Source organism: Solea senegalensis, linkage group LG3 (genome assembly GCF_019176455.1).
Source record: "Solea senegalensis isolate Sse05_10M linkage group LG3, IFAPA_SoseM_1, whole genome shotgun sequence".
NCBI classification, from domain to species: domain Eukaryota; kingdom Metazoa; phylum Chordata; class Actinopteri; order Pleuronectiformes; family Soleidae; genus Solea; species Solea senegalensis.
Genome location: NC_058023.1, coordinates 23,479,437 through 23,498,685, shown reverse-complemented (window position 1 = coordinate 23,498,685; position 19,249 = coordinate 23,479,437). Strand labels below are relative to the sequence as shown.

Sequence of the window (19,249 nt, the reverse complement as noted above, 5' to 3'; positions counted from 1 at the left end):
CACAAAACCTCATAAATTGTGTTGCGGGACATTATCAAATAGAACCTGGGTTCAGCTGGGTAATTAATCATCTTCTATATCATGTTATTCATGTAAACACTGTGTTTGTTTTCACACCAAAAGACCACAGGCCCCCTCAGGCTTTAGTTAGTGGTGATGTACCGGCATACCTGGGAATAGTAGTTCATGTGCGAGAGGGCCAAAGGTTACAAGGTTCACGATTGACTCCCCGTTACAAGTCAGAGCGGAGGCATGGAAAGGGACTCACTGAATTGGTTGCTATGGCAGTGCTACGGTGGGCAGGTGATGTGCTGAGCATGAACAGAAAGATTATGTTCAGAAGAGGTTTGACACTTGTGTGGGCAGGTGTCCGTACTATGGCAAGCGGTTTTAACATTTAATTACTGGAGAGAATAGTCACTACCAATATCTGCAACACCATTCTTACCAGTCAGAACTACAGTAACAGGAGTTTTCTGTTCATGTTTGTGCAATTTGTCTATATATATCTGTGATTCCAGTTTCCAAGTTGAAGATCTTTAATTATTCTCGATTGAAGACATCGTCCTTATCTTATATATCTTGAATTAAGTTACAGATCTTCAGAATTAAGTTGTAGATATCTGAAAAGTCATGATTATCTTGACCCTAATAATTGCGATTAATGATATTATTACGATGACTTGAAAAAAAAAGGGTTTTAATATAATTTCTGTCTGCACTCACGGTGGTCAGAGACATCACATATTTTTTGGGTAAAAAAATAATTGAATAAGATCATAGATGAATGAATAATAAATCACGAGGAAAGATGCAGCTCCCTAGATCACAAGCACTGTATGCTGGTGAGTTAGACAGGATTTCGTGATTAACATGATAATAGAACGACAAGTAAAAATGGAATTGCAGATATCGGAAGCAAAGCTGGAGCTTTGATGAGTAAGTATGACTGCTACTACAATTCATACTAGTAGCAATGAAATTACGGGTAGTCAAAATGACCTCCCATGTATTTGTAATGGTAATTCCAGATCAGTCAAACTAGTGATTAATGGAAAATAGGCTTGGTTAACATCGGTCGATCATACTCTGAAACTGTATAAAGCGGCAGACCTTTTAAACCACACATAACCTGCTTTGTCTCAACGTCGTCATGTTAAACCCCACCGAGACCTTTGAATGATGTAATTTCTTCTGCATCCCTTGGTTGGTTTCCTCGGTCACCGTGTACACAAGGTCATTTAGTTTCTGATCAATAGCTTGTATTGAGCCTACGCTCCCGCGCCACCCTCTGTTTCTGGAATGGCCGTTAAATCGATGGGAACAAATGAAATTAAGCTCCTAGGCGGCTCAGAGGAGCAAATGATCTTCCTGTGATTAATAACACACTGTAAACGCATCGGTGCCGGGCATATCACATCAGAGGGTATTTCTTTGCCTCAGCTTGTTTCCTCGGGGTGATCTGAGGAGAATAAAGCTGTTGTAATGGTGTTTATGTTGAGGAGGCCTCATTTGGTAGAACACTGATACAAGAGCAAATGGTTTTGCTTGTAAGGCTGTAAAGTACGTGTCTTTTGAAGACTATGATTAGTACCAGGAATCATTGGAAGATATGGTTCCCATAACATGAAAGTGTAATGGCTCAATCAGTTGAAACTTAATTATTCCGCGCGCGGCTCTGTGTAGGCTTTGCTAATGGCTGTGAAAATGAATTATGCGACACAATTGACTGACCGAGGTTTTGAGAGGCGAATTGACAAAGTGTCGCACGAGTTTGTGCTTCGTGGTTGTAAAAGGTTTCGTGTTGATCGCGTCACTCAAAGTTCGATCGGGATCAGAGAGACGGCGACGTGACTTACCACATTTTGCTAATACTCAGAACCAAAACACACTAAGTAGTCGTGTTCAGACGGCTAATGAAAAATAACCCAGGCCAATTGTGTAGTTGAAATGCAACAGCTATGTTTTTGTAGAAGCAGAGCCAGTGAGGAATTCTAGTTCCTGTATTTCTCTACTTCACCAAATATTATAGGAATACTGTACTTAGTGCTACTTTAGTGTAGCCTATCCACTCCAGATGTGAAAGAAAGGCAGAGTTTGTTCACCCAATTTGGTTACATTGCAATTGGACCATTGGCTCCTGTGAATCTTCGCAATCTTCACCCTAATTAAAAAAAAATTCCTCAGCTTTCTTCCCTCATAACTCCATCACTGCGTTAGACAGAAGAAAGCTGAGTCTGACTCATGGAGAAGAGCATTCTCCCTTCTGTTATCATGGGCAACATTAGGTCATATATGATGTAGGGGCTCTTGTGAGGAATAAGAAAGACTACTGTGAGTATAGCGTTACGTGTTTCACCGAGAAGAATCGTTAATTCGATCAGACAGAAAAAAGCTTAGACGCCACATCCATTGCATATCCTGGTAGTTCTCAAAACACCACATTGGTTGCCGTTTATTTCCCTCCCGCTGACCTGTCAACCACATGGTACATCATTCGCTGAGCGACTCCAGACTCTTCAGCCCCTCTGCATGTTTGCTTTTGAGCTTTTTCCAGCCAGTGTATTTATTATCGTTAATATTTTATACTAATTTTTACATTTTGAATTATTTCCTTTCCACTGTGTGCAGTAACAGTTATTCCTTGCGGGGATCATTAAAGTTTTCCCCGATTCTTATTCTGAAACCAGATTAAATAGTACGTTTGTGTGGGACTGTTTTCATTAATATACGTGTTGTGCTCTGTTGAAATGTGCTTACAGCACCATGTATTTGTGATTAAATAAGCTATAGTGTCCGCGAAATGAAGAAAAACATCACCCGGTGCAACGGAGAGGCTTAGTGATGTGTTTTCAACACTTTTTGGACAACAGTGGAACTTTTTTACAGCGGAAAAAGCTAAATCAGGCTTTGGTTGGCAGACACTGCACCAGTAACTTAAATCTATTGTTGTTTTTGGTCTTGTAAAAGGATTTGTTGACAACAAGAGACATAATAAATGTCTACAGCCGTGTTTTTTTTAACCTCAGTATTGTTGCTATTGATAATACCGATCGATTTTTCATAGTAGCTATTCCCTCACACATCTTTCTTTGGTCCAGCTGTGTCCTCAGCAGTTGGCTTATAATGATAATACATCTTTGGTGTTGAGGTATGCGTGTGCCAACATTGAGGATTTCCTGCCAAGTCTGAATCAGCAGAGGCTGGTCAAACTATGCAGTATTGCTTTTTAAGACATTTGCCTGGGGTGGGATTTGTAAGGAACCTACCATCATAAGCCATAACACATCTTTTGTGCTTTGGCTTTAGTGCTTAGCAAACAAGAACTTAGAACTGAACAAGTCATTAATTGCCTTGCCTTCCTCCATATTAAATAATGTAGGATTTGGGGTGTTTGTCTTTAAAGCCAATTTATTTTCTTACAACAAGGCAGGTTTTGAAGGTGAAAAGAAAAACTGTTGCTGCTGGACTAGTAAGTGTACCTTTTTTGTTTTGCTTATCATCTGTCTCTAGTGCTTTTGAGCTTTCTGTGTGTTAGGCCGTGTTATTGAAGTCATCTCGTCCGTTTCGTTCATAAATCAAGTGATTCAAACATTATGCATACAATGAACAATAGGTTTTATAAGGTATGTTGAAAAAAGCACTGTCTTTTTTTGGGGTCATTTTAATATCTGTATAGATATAGAGAGATAATAGTGTAATCCTATTTTTATAAAATGACATTGGCGACTGTACCTGGTCAAGTCCTGCTTTTAGGCCTTGGTAGATGTATGATGCGCAAGCAGCGCTGGCAGCCCCAGATTTTGGAACCGCCTGCAAAGACCGCGTTGGGTGCACATGGACAGCGCATGTGCGAACTGAACTTCCGCCCCACCAGTAGGTGGAGCGTTGAGCCCCGCTCACCACACAGAAGAAACATTTCGACAACAGAACAATTTGTCGGCAAGGATACTCATCCGAGACTCCGAGACCATACTTGTACCGCCACCTGATGGTGACGTGGGATACTACAGGACCCTAACGTGGGAGTATCCCAGGGTCTGCGATATTCAGTGCACAATGTGGTGCGGGACATTTGTGCAGAAGTATACCAGAGCTTTGACAGTTCACAGGTATTGCAGCGGCAGTTGTAACAAACAATACCGTTTACCCACTGTAGGGGGAGCTTGTGAGCAAATCCTACTTTGTGCTACTCTAAAGTTTGAGTTTGAACTTGCTCCCCCATGTTCGAATGGCTATCCAAAATGGCAGCCCTAATATGCATCCACTGCCATTTTTATAGCTCACATTGCAGAGTGTAGCTAAAGTGAAGAATTATTCAGAGGCAGCGTGTGGCTTGCAGGGTAAGGTGAGGTGCCTTCTTACTAATGCAGCCTTCATGTGAACCCTAAAACAGCTGTACAACTCATCTACATATGCAACTTCTTTTTTGTCATCATGGTTATCACTTGAATTATCTTGATTATCACAAAGTATTGATCACGTGAAATCAATAATTTGTCTTTCATGAATTTTACAACTGCCAACTGTTCACCAGGAGAAATGGGCCACGACACTGCTGTGACCACATACCACCCCCCATGTGTACTTGGCTTCGGTCTTTCTTTCTTTTTTCTCTTTCTGCTGCTACTGCACAGATGGGTTGTACTCTTTTATTCATAAGGGCTACACAAACTTTGATCTGGCATTGCATTTGCAGCATGTGTCAGATCGAGACGGAGGGAGGTTGGAGAGTGGATGGGTGGGAGGGAGGGAAAGAGCATGGAGATGGAAGTGGAGTGGGAGGTTGTCCTACTGGACAGGCACCCTAACTGCTCCCTGTGCCTCTCCTGTACACTCCTCATTTCCTCTGGCCCCAGTTCGCTTTCCATTATGCATGAGTGTCATAACCAGGACAGTCAATCTGCCGGCCTTAGACACAGGGCAAACATCCCTACAGCTGCATGGGGATGGCTGTGGGGGGTGTGGGTGTGTGTGTGTACTTGATTTACATAAAGTAAACGCACAATGCAGCACAAACTTTTGTTTCTGTTTACAATTGCAACAGAGACAACTTTAAACTGGGGGAGTTTTAATCCCTGAGTGCTCATAATTGCCACCGTTCTGCTCCCCTTAGCTACTGTTGCTATGGTCATAAACTTTTCCGATTTAGCACTCATGCAGGTTTCCATGATAACGGCGGAAGTTCTATAAAAGATTTCTTCGTAGCTTTTTGAAACAATAGATCTTTGATTTTAAACACAGGTTGTGAAAAACAAGCGGCTGTGCTATGAAAAAAAAGGTCCCCGGTTAATAAAGGGAAGGGCATTGTTGTTCTTTAACTGCGGTCTATAGCAGGTTACTCGTAGTATTCTGTGTTGCATTATGTTTTGTTGCAGCTGCACCCACACTATGTGAAAGGGAGTTGTAATTCTGCGAGGAAATCCTAATTATTATCATGTACAGTTTAATGTGTGCCTCCCTGTGCTGTGGTGCATGGAGCCTGGAGAGAAAAATGGTTTTCTTCTCTGCTCTAAGCCCGAGCCAATTTATGAAGGTGTGTTTATCATTCACAGTGACCCAGGTTAAGTGTCCTGAGACTTATATTTAAGGCTGCAGGTCCCAGTCGGCAATTAAGTACAATTCATTACAGCAGACACACAGCCCTACAGGGGGAAAAGGTAAGAGCCGTGGCAACACTGTAGCAAGCAGGGGGAGAGAGAGAAACAGACGGGAGAGGAGAGGAAGTGTGAGATTGATTCGAAAAAAGGAAGAAATGGGAGGGATAAGTGTAGGAGGGAATGCATGTGAGAAAAGAGGCAGATTGTTTGTTTCAGAGGAGGTGTGCACCGAGGAACAGGAGAGTATTAAAACGAAGAATAACAAGATTCTTGGTAGAAAGAGTCGCAGAAAGCAGACGTGGGCTTGTATTTACCAGTGACGCATGGTGTATCTGTAGCCTCACCTGGTGGTGTGATCCCAGTGGTGTTCGCCCTCAGCTCAGAGAGAATATCATGCCTTTTATTTTGTTGCATTTTGATGTTGAGACTGTTTACTGGCATTATTTTGTCCAGGCGAGTGGTGCACCGGTGCTGACACTGCTTTGAAGATGGGACCTCCAGCAGGATGAGGTGGACTCTTCAAAAGGCTTTTTTTCCCCCCATGTTTACTCTGCGAAACACACCTTAAGTTCTTCAACTAACTCAATTACTCATTTAGAGCCTCACTGATGTTGTGGATGAGCAAACCACACATAGAAATCCTCAACTATTGATTGTCCTTAAGAAATATGAACTACTTTTAACTTAATATTTCATAATGTCAAAGTAAATCTGCATTTAGGATAACTTACTCTGAAGTTGTAGCTTCCATATTTCGTCTTATTAACCGATATAAATTCACGTTGGCATTTTCTGAGCAGTTTAAACCTATATGGTTTTGTGTATATCATTGGTTGACTTCCTTTTTTATTTATTTTAACCTTGAACATTGTTCCTTTAGTTTTCTTTCGAATCATTGTACATAGTAAACATTTATTGTATAGTTTGTCAATTAATTTGTGAAGTAGTTAAAAGCTGGTGCGTATTCATTTACCAAAATTGTCTGGCACAACAGCCTCAAGCATAATTCCTGTCGCCAGGGATACACTTTGTAAGTTTGAATTGAGTGTAAAATGAAGGAACCATTCTAGTGAGTCACTTTGTAGATGGAGCAATTACATGAACACATCATCTTACCATCATCATTATTGTTTAAATCCATTCCTTTCAAAAAGCAGAGTGAGTTTAGTTCAGAATCAAAGTCCAAACTTTTGGAACCACTTGCGACATATTGTGGACATCCGCACTGATAATGGGTACAATGTAGCTACTGTAGGAGACAATATGACCCTTTTTAAAGCTGAGAAACGCTAAAGGCATGACGTGCTGTCAAAGCAAATTTCTGGGACCATTGCTGAATTCACAATGGACCACAAAAGACTGTAAAGCCATTAAAGTCTCTTCCTCACTTTGAGCACCAAATGAGTGAAGTTATTACATTCTGAAAGCCAACTTCTTATCCAATGTGAGGTAGTTCCACAGTGGCAGATTTTTATTGAAGTTTCAATCCACAAACTTTATGTTTTGTTTTTATTTGTTTTGTTCACCATGCATCCAACTATGTCTATTCTCTATTTTGCAAGCAGACACAATTCCAGTTATGACAACACCAATCGTCCTGACCCCATTTTAATTAAATGTTGCAGTTGGTATTAATCAGTTCTCTTGATTTATATATGGTGGTAGTTTAAATTAAATTAGTTTAATGTTTTCGTATTGCATTCTTAGGTACTTTAGAAGTTGACTCATGCGTGCACCGCTCTCAAATCCACTTCTGCATTCAACAATATGTAAACGGCGGCATTGGTGTGCGGAGCCATTCATTTTATTCAGAATTAAATCAATAATATTGAGCTCCATTTGGAAACTGAATTGCATTGTATATAAAGCGCCTTATTGTTCTGATTTCACCCAGAAGTAAACAAAACACTGAAATGAAGAAAAATCTTAATTCAATACAGAACCTCTTCATCTATTCATTTCACAAGTGTTCACTTACTTATTTGAGTCCTCCATTGATCTCCATTGTGCAGTAAATAGACGTCCATGTTTTCATCATGCCATGTTTATAATAAAAAAAGATTGTTTTTTATCATATCAGTAGAATAAATAAACGTAATGACCTTTTCTCTCGGTTTTTAAAGTCTCTTTCGTGCGAGTATATAAAAAAGGTAATGTGCCGATCACTGCATTGTATTGTTTTCCATGAATACCGCACTATTCATGAGTGCCAAAGTTTAAATACCTGTTTTTCAAACAAACACCCTTTCCTTCTGACCTCTTTGTGCTATAAATATTAATTCCTTCAGCTACTTCACTGCATACACATTGGCTAAGAAGTTTAGTAATCATTTTCTGATAGAAGGCATTTCACTGCTGTAATCCAGCAGAGGCCCTAGTATATCATGTCTCACTCTGGCTCTTTTTATTTGGGGGCAGAAGATACTGTGTCCCTGGAGGCTTAGCATTCTTAAACTGAATGGCTGCATTTTTCACAGACACTGTGAACACTATGCTGCGTCGACACAATGGCGCACAAAGCTGACGGTGCATTAGCCATGTTCTGAAGCGTGTTACTTTTCTTTACCTACTGTTTAATGCTAATATCTGTAGTTTCTGCTCAAAATATACGACTTGTCTTGTAACAGGTAGGGGTTGGAGATCCTGGAAAAACAGTTAGAGCAGGCTACGTTTTGAATTCAAAAGTCTAAGCCCCTTTCTTCACACTTCCATCCGAAGCTACGCCTCCCGAGCACAGGAACGCGCAGCGAACATGGATTCACGAGCACTGCGCAGCATCGGTGATTTACAGTATTTTTCGGTGGCGCTAACTTTTTTGGATACTAAAGACAACTTGATGCCACTATCAAAAGATCACAAAGACATAAAGTGAACCTACCTGTCCAGTGGCAAAACAGCCACCATCGCATCATGTTGCAGCCCTTTCTGCCGCCACTGTTCAAACGCAGCACCGATGATTGATTGCTCTGGTCTTGGATCGCTCTGCATCAGCCTTTTTCTTGGCAGTAGCGTTCCCAAAAAGCGTCTTTCGTCTGCGACCGACACCTGTTGGCACCTTTTTCCTGCCATAATGTTGCTTAACATTTTTAGTTTTTGTGACAATACATTCATTCATTTGTTACAATCGGGGTCTGTAGAGGATTCTACGCAATACAGTAAACATTTCTCCAGAATATAATCTCCCACCCCACCTTTAATAATACACATTTCCTCTTGTTAAGTTGAGTAAGAACCTAAGAGGAAGGCGTGTTCTAAATCAGGGATTCATTCTTCAGGAAGTGTGGTCTGTGGGGTATATAAAGGTCATGTCTCTGTAGACTCCATAGATGGCATATCAGGTCTACATGCAATGAATGAGCTAGTTTGATCCATTGATTGAGCCACTTGTTGGATCCTTGAAGGAGCCTTCAAAGTGGCATAAATTAGTCATGCCGCTTTGGCACAATCATGACAAATTCACACCTAAGGGTACTTCAACACCTGACGGAGTGTAGGTCTGATGCTTGGTGCTAGAGGATTCTGTTTACATAGCAAGAATTGCTAAGTGATGGTAATGTGTGCTGTGTGGCTGCTTTCAGCTTCTCTCTTTTTTTCTGCCTCTCTCCACTCATCTGGACTTCAGCATAAGGGCTCTTTCTTTCCTTTTTTTCTCCTCCCTTGTTTTTATTAGTGATGGAACTGATTTTGCTCCAATTGTCTTGATTTAGTCGTTAAGTTGGATTGCAACGCTGTCCGTCAAGAACTGGTTCTGCCTTTCAGACAGTTCCTTCAATAATCATACAGAAGTCCAGCTTCCCTGGCAAGTGACTTTTTTGCCACATTTGTCCAATCACCGTCGAGCTCACAGCAGTGAAAAACAAGTGGATGCTGCTACGGGAATACGAAAATCACCTAAGACTATCTGTCATCTGTGATAAACGGCTGATTCTGAAGGCACTAGTAACACTTTTAATTGCGCAGATGTTTAGTATTGAAATGTAAATATAACATAATTTGATGCGTTTTCCTTGCTGTCTTAGAGCAATCGCCACTGTAGATCTCCTAACAAGTCCGAAAGCTCAGTTTTAGCTGTGTAGTGTTTGAGTTAAACACATAAATGTGATTTATGCTGGTACATTTGCTTTTCAGAAAAAAGCAAGTGCTCATGCCCCTTTTCAGTCAGAACCCAGGGGTGGACTGACAGACGCTTCGAAATAGTTTTTCCCTTATGATTGTCGGGTGGAAAATAAACACCACTGGATCTTTCTGGGCTGAAATTGCCAAAATAACCCACACGATTTGTAAACAATGCAGCATATCATGGCTCACACAGAAGAGAGACTTTCATCACTGATCGCCAAGTTCTGCCTTTTTATCTATTTCCAGAGAATGAAGCGGCGTGGGGAACATGGCTAACTGCTGTATTATTTTTGCTTGGTGATTATGCCCTTTAATGATGTCTCCAATCATCAGAAATGTTCCATTTTTTTCCCTCCCCATTCAGGCAATGTGGACAGCAACTATTGCTCACTGTTGCCGGTGCTGCAACTCTGTGCTCAGCTTTCCAGACTCTCCTGCCTGAACCTGCTGTCACAAATGATTTCAGGAATCTGATGAACTGTACCAACCTCAGATTAACCTCCAACCCTGTCATTCTCTTCCTGTAAACCCAGACCATCACTGTAGGTGGGTTTTACACACACACACACACACACTCGTACGTATAGTGAAGTGTAAAATCCACCTTCCCTCCACTGTCAGACAGGTCCTGTCGCTAAGTCTGACATTTAATAGACTCAACTGTTATTGGAGCAGTAGAGAGGATATTCTAGCCTGGTCAAGTGCAAGCGCTATAAAGAATAAACCTAATGATAAAGTCCTTATCTTTGAAGCGACTTAATAATTTGAAAAGGATTGATACAGTTTTTTGGCAAATTTGTCATTTGGTTGAAACAACTTGAGCGACTGGGGTTGACAACGTATAATATAATGCACATCATACACATACATGGGATATAATACACGCACAGTTCATGTGTTACCCATGTTTGAGTAGAAATAAAGTAAATCTTATTGAGCAAAGATGTGATTTTTAAGATTATGTAGTCATTTGTTTTTTTGTCACTACCCACATCCCCTTTGAAAATGGGGATGTGAATCGGTGAAGAATCAATGCTGGCAGGAGTGCAATCTGTGGTTTCTGTGTTAGCATAGATCATTAACTGTTTTCCCTAAGGGGATAAAGAAAATATGACATTCTTGTTATAATGTACGTGCGTCGCATCCATATGGATGTGTTCATTATTTGCTGGGCTTCTTTGTATAAATTTAGCCCACCTTGTTTATTATTTCACGCTATATATCACACTCCCGATTCGTGGAAATGTTACGCTCCCTATATACTTCATGATGTCTATGTAGAGTCCTTGTTTATGGATGCTTACCTCAATCTGTGACCATTAAGCGACTGCACCAGGCAGGGTTTGAGAGGCACTGGGTTGACAATAGCAATCAGATATTTTCAGATTTTACGAGTTTCTAAGATGAATTTCCCCAAAAAGCAGAAACAAAACTATTAAAGTTCTGGAAGTAGGCTTTTCCATTATTTTTTTTTAATGTCGGCAATCTATTAGGTACTCAGTTAGTGCATGTACCAAAAAGTACAGAAATCAGTCCAAAAAATTATTATTATTAAGAAAAATGTTTATTGCTTTCTTTTAAAAGAAGCAAAAAAAACAACAATCTATGCTTAAAATAGCAGTCCATGGTCAGATTAAAATAAAAAGGCAGACATCGCGGAAGGAGTTGAGAAATAAAATAGAAAAACAAATAATGACTCAGACTCATAAACATATGCACAGCAAGGCGTTACATTAGCAGCTGTGTGTAATCGCCCTTTTCCACTATGCTCGCCTCGCCTCAGCACGGCGCGGTTAAAGTATCTACTCAATGTAGGCGGAGTCATCACTGCACAGCTGCATGAAACTGCCGTGACTTTGATTTACACGTGACACACACACAAACGAGTGACTAGTGAAACTAGTTGTTTTCACTGTGAACTGAGTCACTAGAATTAAACTCCATCTGAATACAGCGACAGGGTTTGTGATGCCGCTCAATACACCAGTCTCCTCTGTTAAATATGGAGATTTTAGACATTTCCCTGGTAATTGTTGGAGATTAACCCACGTTTTTAGGATTGTTAAGTCTTTTTAACTGATCTACACTTTGGCACTGATGGCAGTTTGGCGACGTCACGCAGATTAGCTACTCGGCGTGCTTGGAACCGTGCCATAGAAGGTATAATATCAGGTACCATGTACTATGCTAGTGGAAACGCAACTTGCCGAGGCAAAGCGAGGCGAGTAGAGCCGGTGGAAAAACGCCCTAACAGTCCCGCCCCTAAAGGTATCGCAGTACAGGGTCCCATATCTTGTCAAATAATGTGTTACACATTTCTCCCAACCACAAATCATATGTAGGCACAGAATCCACTTTCCAAACAATCGCAATTACCTTTAAAATGGAAAGATAGGACACTTGCACCTCCCAAAATCACTATCAGAGGGTTGGGAACCAAACTCTTCCCAAAGGCCTCAGAGCAACATTGAAACATGCACTTCTAAAGAGGCTGGAGTTTACTACATGACCAGAAGGAACGTGTAAGATTACCCATCATGGATTCACAAAGATTACAAACAGGTGAGACATCAGAGTAGAATCTGTGAATAATGGAGCGTTTTCACTGAACAATTCTTTCCAAATCTCATCAAATTTGACAAGTAAAAATATGTTATTTGTACCACAATACTTTCAGCCCAACATGATTGTAATTACACTTGACAGTAACTGGGTTCTTACTTGGAAATTATTATTATTTCATTCAAGATGTCAGGCTTGGCTCAATTGAAGCCATTAGATTAAATTATGGCCTTGCGCAGAACGATTTTATATACAAATATGATATTATATAAATGGCAATGTCATGCATGTTTATTACCAATGCAAAATGAGTCGGACAGGATTACACTGCTACTTTTTAATTCAGCAGAATCAGTCACAGTGACGGCACTTTGCATGAAACTTAACTGCTTAAAGATTCCGCACCAGTAAAATATCAACTCTAAACTCTCAAATAACAGTATAGGCAGTTTCTTTCATGCAGAAAGAGTCGACGCTCTGAGACGAGCAGACAACACAGCTCGCACCAAAGGTGACTCTTGGTTGTCTGAGCTTCAGAAGCTGTGCGCAAGACTGCTGGCGTTCACAAATGAGGCAGGTATTTGGAATAACTCATGTAAATGTACATTTTGTTTGTCAATACCACCACTTCCAAGAGCCCTCCAAGGGTAAATACAAAACTACATTCCTCAAGGACGTCCAGCAGTTATTAATTCTAACAATCATGCAATAAGCCAGGACAAGAAATGAGATTAGAGCAACTTTATGATTGACCCCGCTCCTTCCATTCAAATGTCACATGCAATTTCTGGGATGCCAGTGACCGGATTTTAATAAAACTTTTGCCTGCAGGGGATGGAGGGTGTGACGGCTGTCACAAAGATTGCCCGTGTGGAGCAGTGCAACAATTATGTGATATTCACATAGACATCAAGCACAGTGTCTGCATATATTGTCATAAAGCTAATGCACTTACACTCGCTTGTCAATGTATTGTTCAACAAATAAGCAATGGCTCTAGACGTCACGTTTCCGTCATGGTACAGTTCGGTTTGGTACACTTCGGTACGGTTTAAAGCCTCAGTACAGAACAGTACCTTAGTAGGCGGGGTGTGCGCTCTGCCCGACGTAGACAGCGAGATATGTGGGTCTAGCTCCACCCATACCGCAATGTACCATTACTCTGGTACCAACAGTGAAAACACGACATAAGACTAGTAGGGCTGTAATCAACCAAAGAAATTCTTGGTCGACTAAAGATGGTCTGATCATTGTTGCGGGCGGGTGCACCTGCAGTTATAAAACGAATCAACAATTATTAGACTAAAACATTGAAGTATGCCAATTCTGATATGTTGACATACTCAAAACGGACAGAGCAACCTAACACAGACAAGTTGGCTTGCCATTTTTCTATGATATGCCATGTTTGTAGCCAGAATCGACCAGTCGACTCGGAGTTTACAGCCCTCAAGACTAGAGATTAAACCAATAGTGAATTAAAAAACTGCATTTTCATATGATGGGCAGAGGTAGTGCAGCCATCAACCGTTATGGGAGCCTGGGTCTGCCGAAGTTGATAGTTTGAAAAATGTCATGTTTAAATTAATGAGCTAAAAATGATTAATCAGTTGACCTCTAACTAAGACATGTGAGGGAGCAATTAAAATCTAAGTTAAAAAGAAAAGTGAGTGAGCTGCTGAAAATGGTCCTGAAACAAACATAAATTATACATTTTTCCTCATGGTTGGTATAAATGTATCCTCCACGGTGCTTTAGTAGCACCTGGCTATCTTGATGAACTAACGCCAAACATTTGCAGTGAGTGAAGAGTCGTCGTAGGCGTCAGTGCTGAAAGTTTAGGACCGAAATAGCCCAGGTTTATCAGCCTGTCGCAACCGAAGCTCCACTGTGACTCGGTTCATAGTGAGAGATGACGTAGATAATTGTTTTCAAACGGCTTTGGTGAGCCGCATTGACCAGCTCACAGTGAGTGGCTTTTGGTGTCCATTCATGTGTTAAAAGCCTTCCCACTGTGCATTGTACATCATGGAGCCAGTTCACACCTGTTTCATTGCAAATGAACCGAGTTCACTTCCCTGTGTCAGTGTCTCTTTTCCATGTTAAGTCTTGTCAGCCAAAACGGTGGTCAACAAAAAAAAAAAGGCATCTATGCCTCTCAGCATGGTTTGAATCGCCCAGAAGATTTCTCGTAGCGAAAGAAAATTCTCCTCGCAGCTGCCTCACTCTCCGCACTCAGTGGGAGAAACTTTCTGTAATCAAGTTTCAAAGTGGATAAACAGATTTCTGTCGTGCTGTGCGGCTCTGAAAATACACCATTGATTTTTAATAGGAAGGCTGGGGGGGGGGAGAAAAAGAAATCTACTGTCTTTGAAAGCTTCAGGCCTGCCTTAAAAACCAGCATTATTATTATCTATCAAAGATGTCATCGATGATTTAACTACATACATTTGTTGTGTTTTTACGTCTTAAGATGAAGAGTGAAGATTGACAGTGGAAGCTGTGAGTATGATTGAAGGAAAGGAAGGTCAGAGGGCATTTGGCACATCAAATAACCTGCAGGGGTAGAACCATCATCATTTATGGCCTCATTGTGCTGACAAGCTCTTCAAAGACACATGTTAAATAAACAGTGTCAGGGGGTAAATGTCATGGTTGCATGGTTACAACCTTTTAACTGCTCCTCCAATTCATTAGAGAGCAGCAGATCCATATGATCTACAACCAACATAGACACTTCTGCATCAGTGTATAAGTGCGATACATATTATCGGTATAATAATGACACAAAATAAGAAGGGGGGCGTGGCTTTGGCGCAGCACAGCCAATTGGAAAAATATGATATATGCGAAAATATATGCGATCGACTAGTTGGGCACCCAGGCTCTAAACCATTGTCCATTGAACACAGTGAGAAGTGCAAAGTGTGTTGTTGTTGTTTTTACTCATTGTACCAGTTTTAACATTTTATAACTTTGTATTGATTTCTTTCAATTCTGCCTCTTTGTTGTTTTTAAATATCCCGGTGCCTTTCTTTCTTTCCTATCTTTATTTGTATATAAAGGTGCTCTATAAATAACTTAATACAGTCGGAGACCCAAAACTGCCAGAGTGCGGCCCATCAAATTTAAGAGAACTCATCAGAAAGTCTTCTTTCATCTTGACAGCTCGTCCCGCTAAATTTCAAAAGTGTTGCTTTAATAACAGCCATACTGTGTCTATAGAAGGCACATTTGCTCTTCCAGAAGTGATTAAAAGATTCAAATTTGGTATTAAAATGCAACATGTATGAGCAGGAATACTTGATTATTTACTATGCATAATTGTATTAAAAAGATATATTACACTGTACATTTTTTATTTATAAAATTATATTAAAAATCATGAGGTGGCAGCAGCAGCAATCATTTGGTCAGTGGAGCTACCTTTAAGTAATGTTATTTCTTGGCACCAAGGATGCAGTTTTTACGGGATATGACAGTTAAGGCAGCAGTGTTGGGCACATTACTTAAAGTAATTAGTTATATTAACTTACCATGGAAAGTAAATAGGCCTGAATATGCCTATAAAACGGAATATTCAATGTGTTTAATTCATGAAATGGGCTCTTAATTACACTAATCTACAGTACTTTAATGTTGATGTATCAAATGTGATAAACGTTATTGTAGATGTTCTCATTACTATGTTTGATAGTATGGTAGAACAAGGAAACACAGCAGATGTTAACTTTTGCGACTTGTCGACTCCTCACACACCTTGTCGACTTGTGCCACTGACCTAGTCAGTAACAGTAACGACGACGTTGCGATTGCGACAGTAGCGTTTACCTGGTGTCTGTAACTTCTTGAAACGTTAATACAGTACCTTGTGTTGCACTGACATCACACCACAATGGAATGAAATGGAATGAAATGGAATTCTTAGAGAATAATATGTGTTTTGTGATAGTGTTTGAGTTGAAGACAAAAAGCTTGAGGAAGTGAACTCGTGTACCTGGAAACCCCGCGAGACCTGTAAAAACCAAGGCAGGACAGAATATCGGGAGTGGATTGATGTTGTACAGTGTCTGCCGAGACTTCAGCCCTCAGCTGTGTGTCCCACGGCATTGGCTTAGACGTGTTGAGTTCACAGAAATGACTCCTCGTTCCTCGTGTTTGTTCAGAGGAGTGACATTTCCTTGTCACCGGCCACAGGTGTCCTGTCTGGTCTCCTTTGGCCGCCTTGCCTTTGCCCTGCAGTGTTTTTCATTTTGAGGCCTGGCAGTCATGTTAGGCAACATGTCACATGTTTGCCAGGTTGAAGGGAGGCTCTGCTATAATCTCTGTATACAGATTCTCTATGTGAACATTCAGAATGGCATTTTAATGTATTCAGAACCTACCTTATTGTGGAAAGACTGAAGAGCAGTTTGGTTTGGTCTTTGGATTAGCACTTGGTATGTGGTAGGTTTGAAATGTTATTTCCTGAAGTTAACACATATTAGTAGGATTTTATCAAAATAAATGGTATGATTTTTTAAAAAAATAAATAAATTCCTGAATGCCTCTTGGAGTTGAAGTCAATATTTTGACTTTTTTTTACTGGACCAGTAAAAGTAAAGGTTTAAAGCAGGGGTGTCAAACTCATTTTTGTTCAGGGGCCACATACAGCACATTTTGATCTCAAGGGAGCCGAACCAGTAAAAATAGCAAAATAATAGAATAATAACCTATGAACAACTCCTTTGTTTTACATTTAATTAAGGATAACTTTACAAAACATGAAATTTCTTGAGAAATATAAGTGCAATTTCAACAATATCATGCCTAAATTTACTATTTACACATCACACTGGATCTATAAAGGCACAAACATTTAGTCACGGGTATCTGGAGCATTTGACATTACGTTTAGATTAGTGTGAAATTTTAACAAATTCATCCTGTGGGCCGGATTGGACCCTCCGGCGGGCCGGTTCTGGCCCCCGGGCCGTATGTTTGACACCCCTGGTTTAAAGTAAAGTAACGTCTTATGTTAAAATTAATATTTGGACAGAATCTAACGGAATGTAACCTATCTAACGGTCTGTTTTTTGCTTTTCATTTTTGTTTCTTGTGAAATTGGTCTTAAGAATGTTTTTTAAAAAAGGAAAGTGTTACATTTACGCTTTCCGTAAGCTGTAGGAACCATGTATCCATTTCCATCCTTCCTGCTTTATTTTCTCGATTAATCGTTTGTTGATCGGTGTTCGTCAAAACTGGATATGACGATGTTCTCAAATGTCTTGTTTTGTCCACAAACCAAAATGATTCACTTTTAATAATTTCTTTGTTATCCAGAGCAAATAAATAAAGACAATACTAACATTTAAGAAGCTTAAACAATCGGACATCTTGTTTTAATCATGAGAAAAGGCTTCCAACCGATTAATCGATTATCAAAATAGTTATCGATTAATTTAGTAATCAATTAATTGTTTCAGCTCTACTTGTCTTTAACCATTTCAATTTAACTAAAAAAGTCCAGTTAACTATCACTGCACTCCTGACTTTATCCTCTAAAGGGTTGCACGAGGCTGCGCACATCTTTGACAGGTTATCAGTCCATCACAGGGCGAACAATTTGTTTTTGTCTCAGGAAAATGTAAATTAACATGTTTTTGTATTTTGACAACCTGTTACTTAACCCTGAGCTCCATGCACTGAAGTGACCCCCTTGCCTCCACCTGGAGCAACTGTTGAGCAGTGGTCTGCATGTCAAAATGTGTAAATTTGACTGCGTGACCCTTTAAAGTTACTCTTTAAAGTGCCGCTTTTTGACCACCAGCGGCCTGATGCATGTTTGTGTGAGCCCCACATGCTAATGAGGAAGCATGCCAATTACCTTTAAAACACAACATGTTTTCCAAGTTTGTAAGCAAGCAGTGCCCTGATAGCGTAATTATTGCTACGGTTTAACGCGATTAAGCTATCTGTAAATAATAAATATTAAATGCCACAGTCAGCTTTAAAAATGTAGTTTTATTCACTAATATATGACACTAATTAAAGCAAATCAGCGCAGTGTGGTTTAATTATGACAAGGTGAGATTTTAGAGAAATTAATGATCATATTTTTGTAGTTGCACAGATGATTAAATTGTGAAGTTATTAATCGTTTTTTATAGTCATTTATAGGAAAAAAAGAGGCTAATATGGCATGTGCTATATATGAAGAGTATGGGAATAAAAAATATATAACACATGCTCTCAATTTTATGAACTGTAATGAAATATTTAATCCCATTAATGTTATTTTTTTAAATTTGGTAATATTCTAATGACCTTGACTTAACTGAGCTTGAAGCACTGTTGTTGAAATGGAGCACACGTTTACCTACTTAGAATCAGCTTAAAGGTCCATTTCACCCAAAATCAAACACTGTTTTCTAGTTAATCTTAGAGGCTGAGCTTGTCCCTCAGGACATTTTTATACAACCTTAGTGTTATATTATCATACATGAGGATAAAACACTCATAACTTGTAAAACGCATCATTGCAGCATACTGCAAGTCGTTGATAACGTCCACCCAGGGATATGATTACTTTAATGTGATGGAACAAAAACCAGGAGTAGCCTTTGAGTTTGAGACAATTACTGTTAATAATTTACATTTATTAGAAGCGGCGCAATATGTGGACATATGAAGAGCTGGTCTTTATTCACTCAAATAGAGGTCACACGTATTTGGTGTCTTCCTTCTGTAGATTCTAAATTGCTTCCCTTTCTGTCCGTCTGTCTTTCTCCACCCACACTTTTTCAGCGTTTGAGAAAGTCGACTGAATTTAAATGGGATAAATCATAAATCTGATTAGGTGAATATTCTCTGTGATCTGGAGGGCAGTATGAAAAAAAAAAAAAGGGTGATGAATTGAAAATTATGAGAGGCTTTTTTTTCTTTTTTCTATCTGTCTACCCATCCAATCCCCCTTTCAGAAGTTTACT

At 39.9% G+C, this 19,249-nt stretch overlaps 1 long non-coding RNA gene across 1 annotated transcript in view; it reads left to right on the top strand.

Moving 5' to 3' along the window:
• Positions 1-19,249, top strand: part of LOC122765787 — a 110,814-nt gene that overhangs the window by 34,205 nt on the left and 57,360 nt on the right. The window contains exon 3 of the long non-coding RNA XR_006360005.1: positions 10,084-10,265. This is a non-coding gene — a long non-coding RNA (uncharacterized LOC122765787). The remainder of the gene's footprint in view (positions 1-10,083; positions 10,266-19,249) is intronic.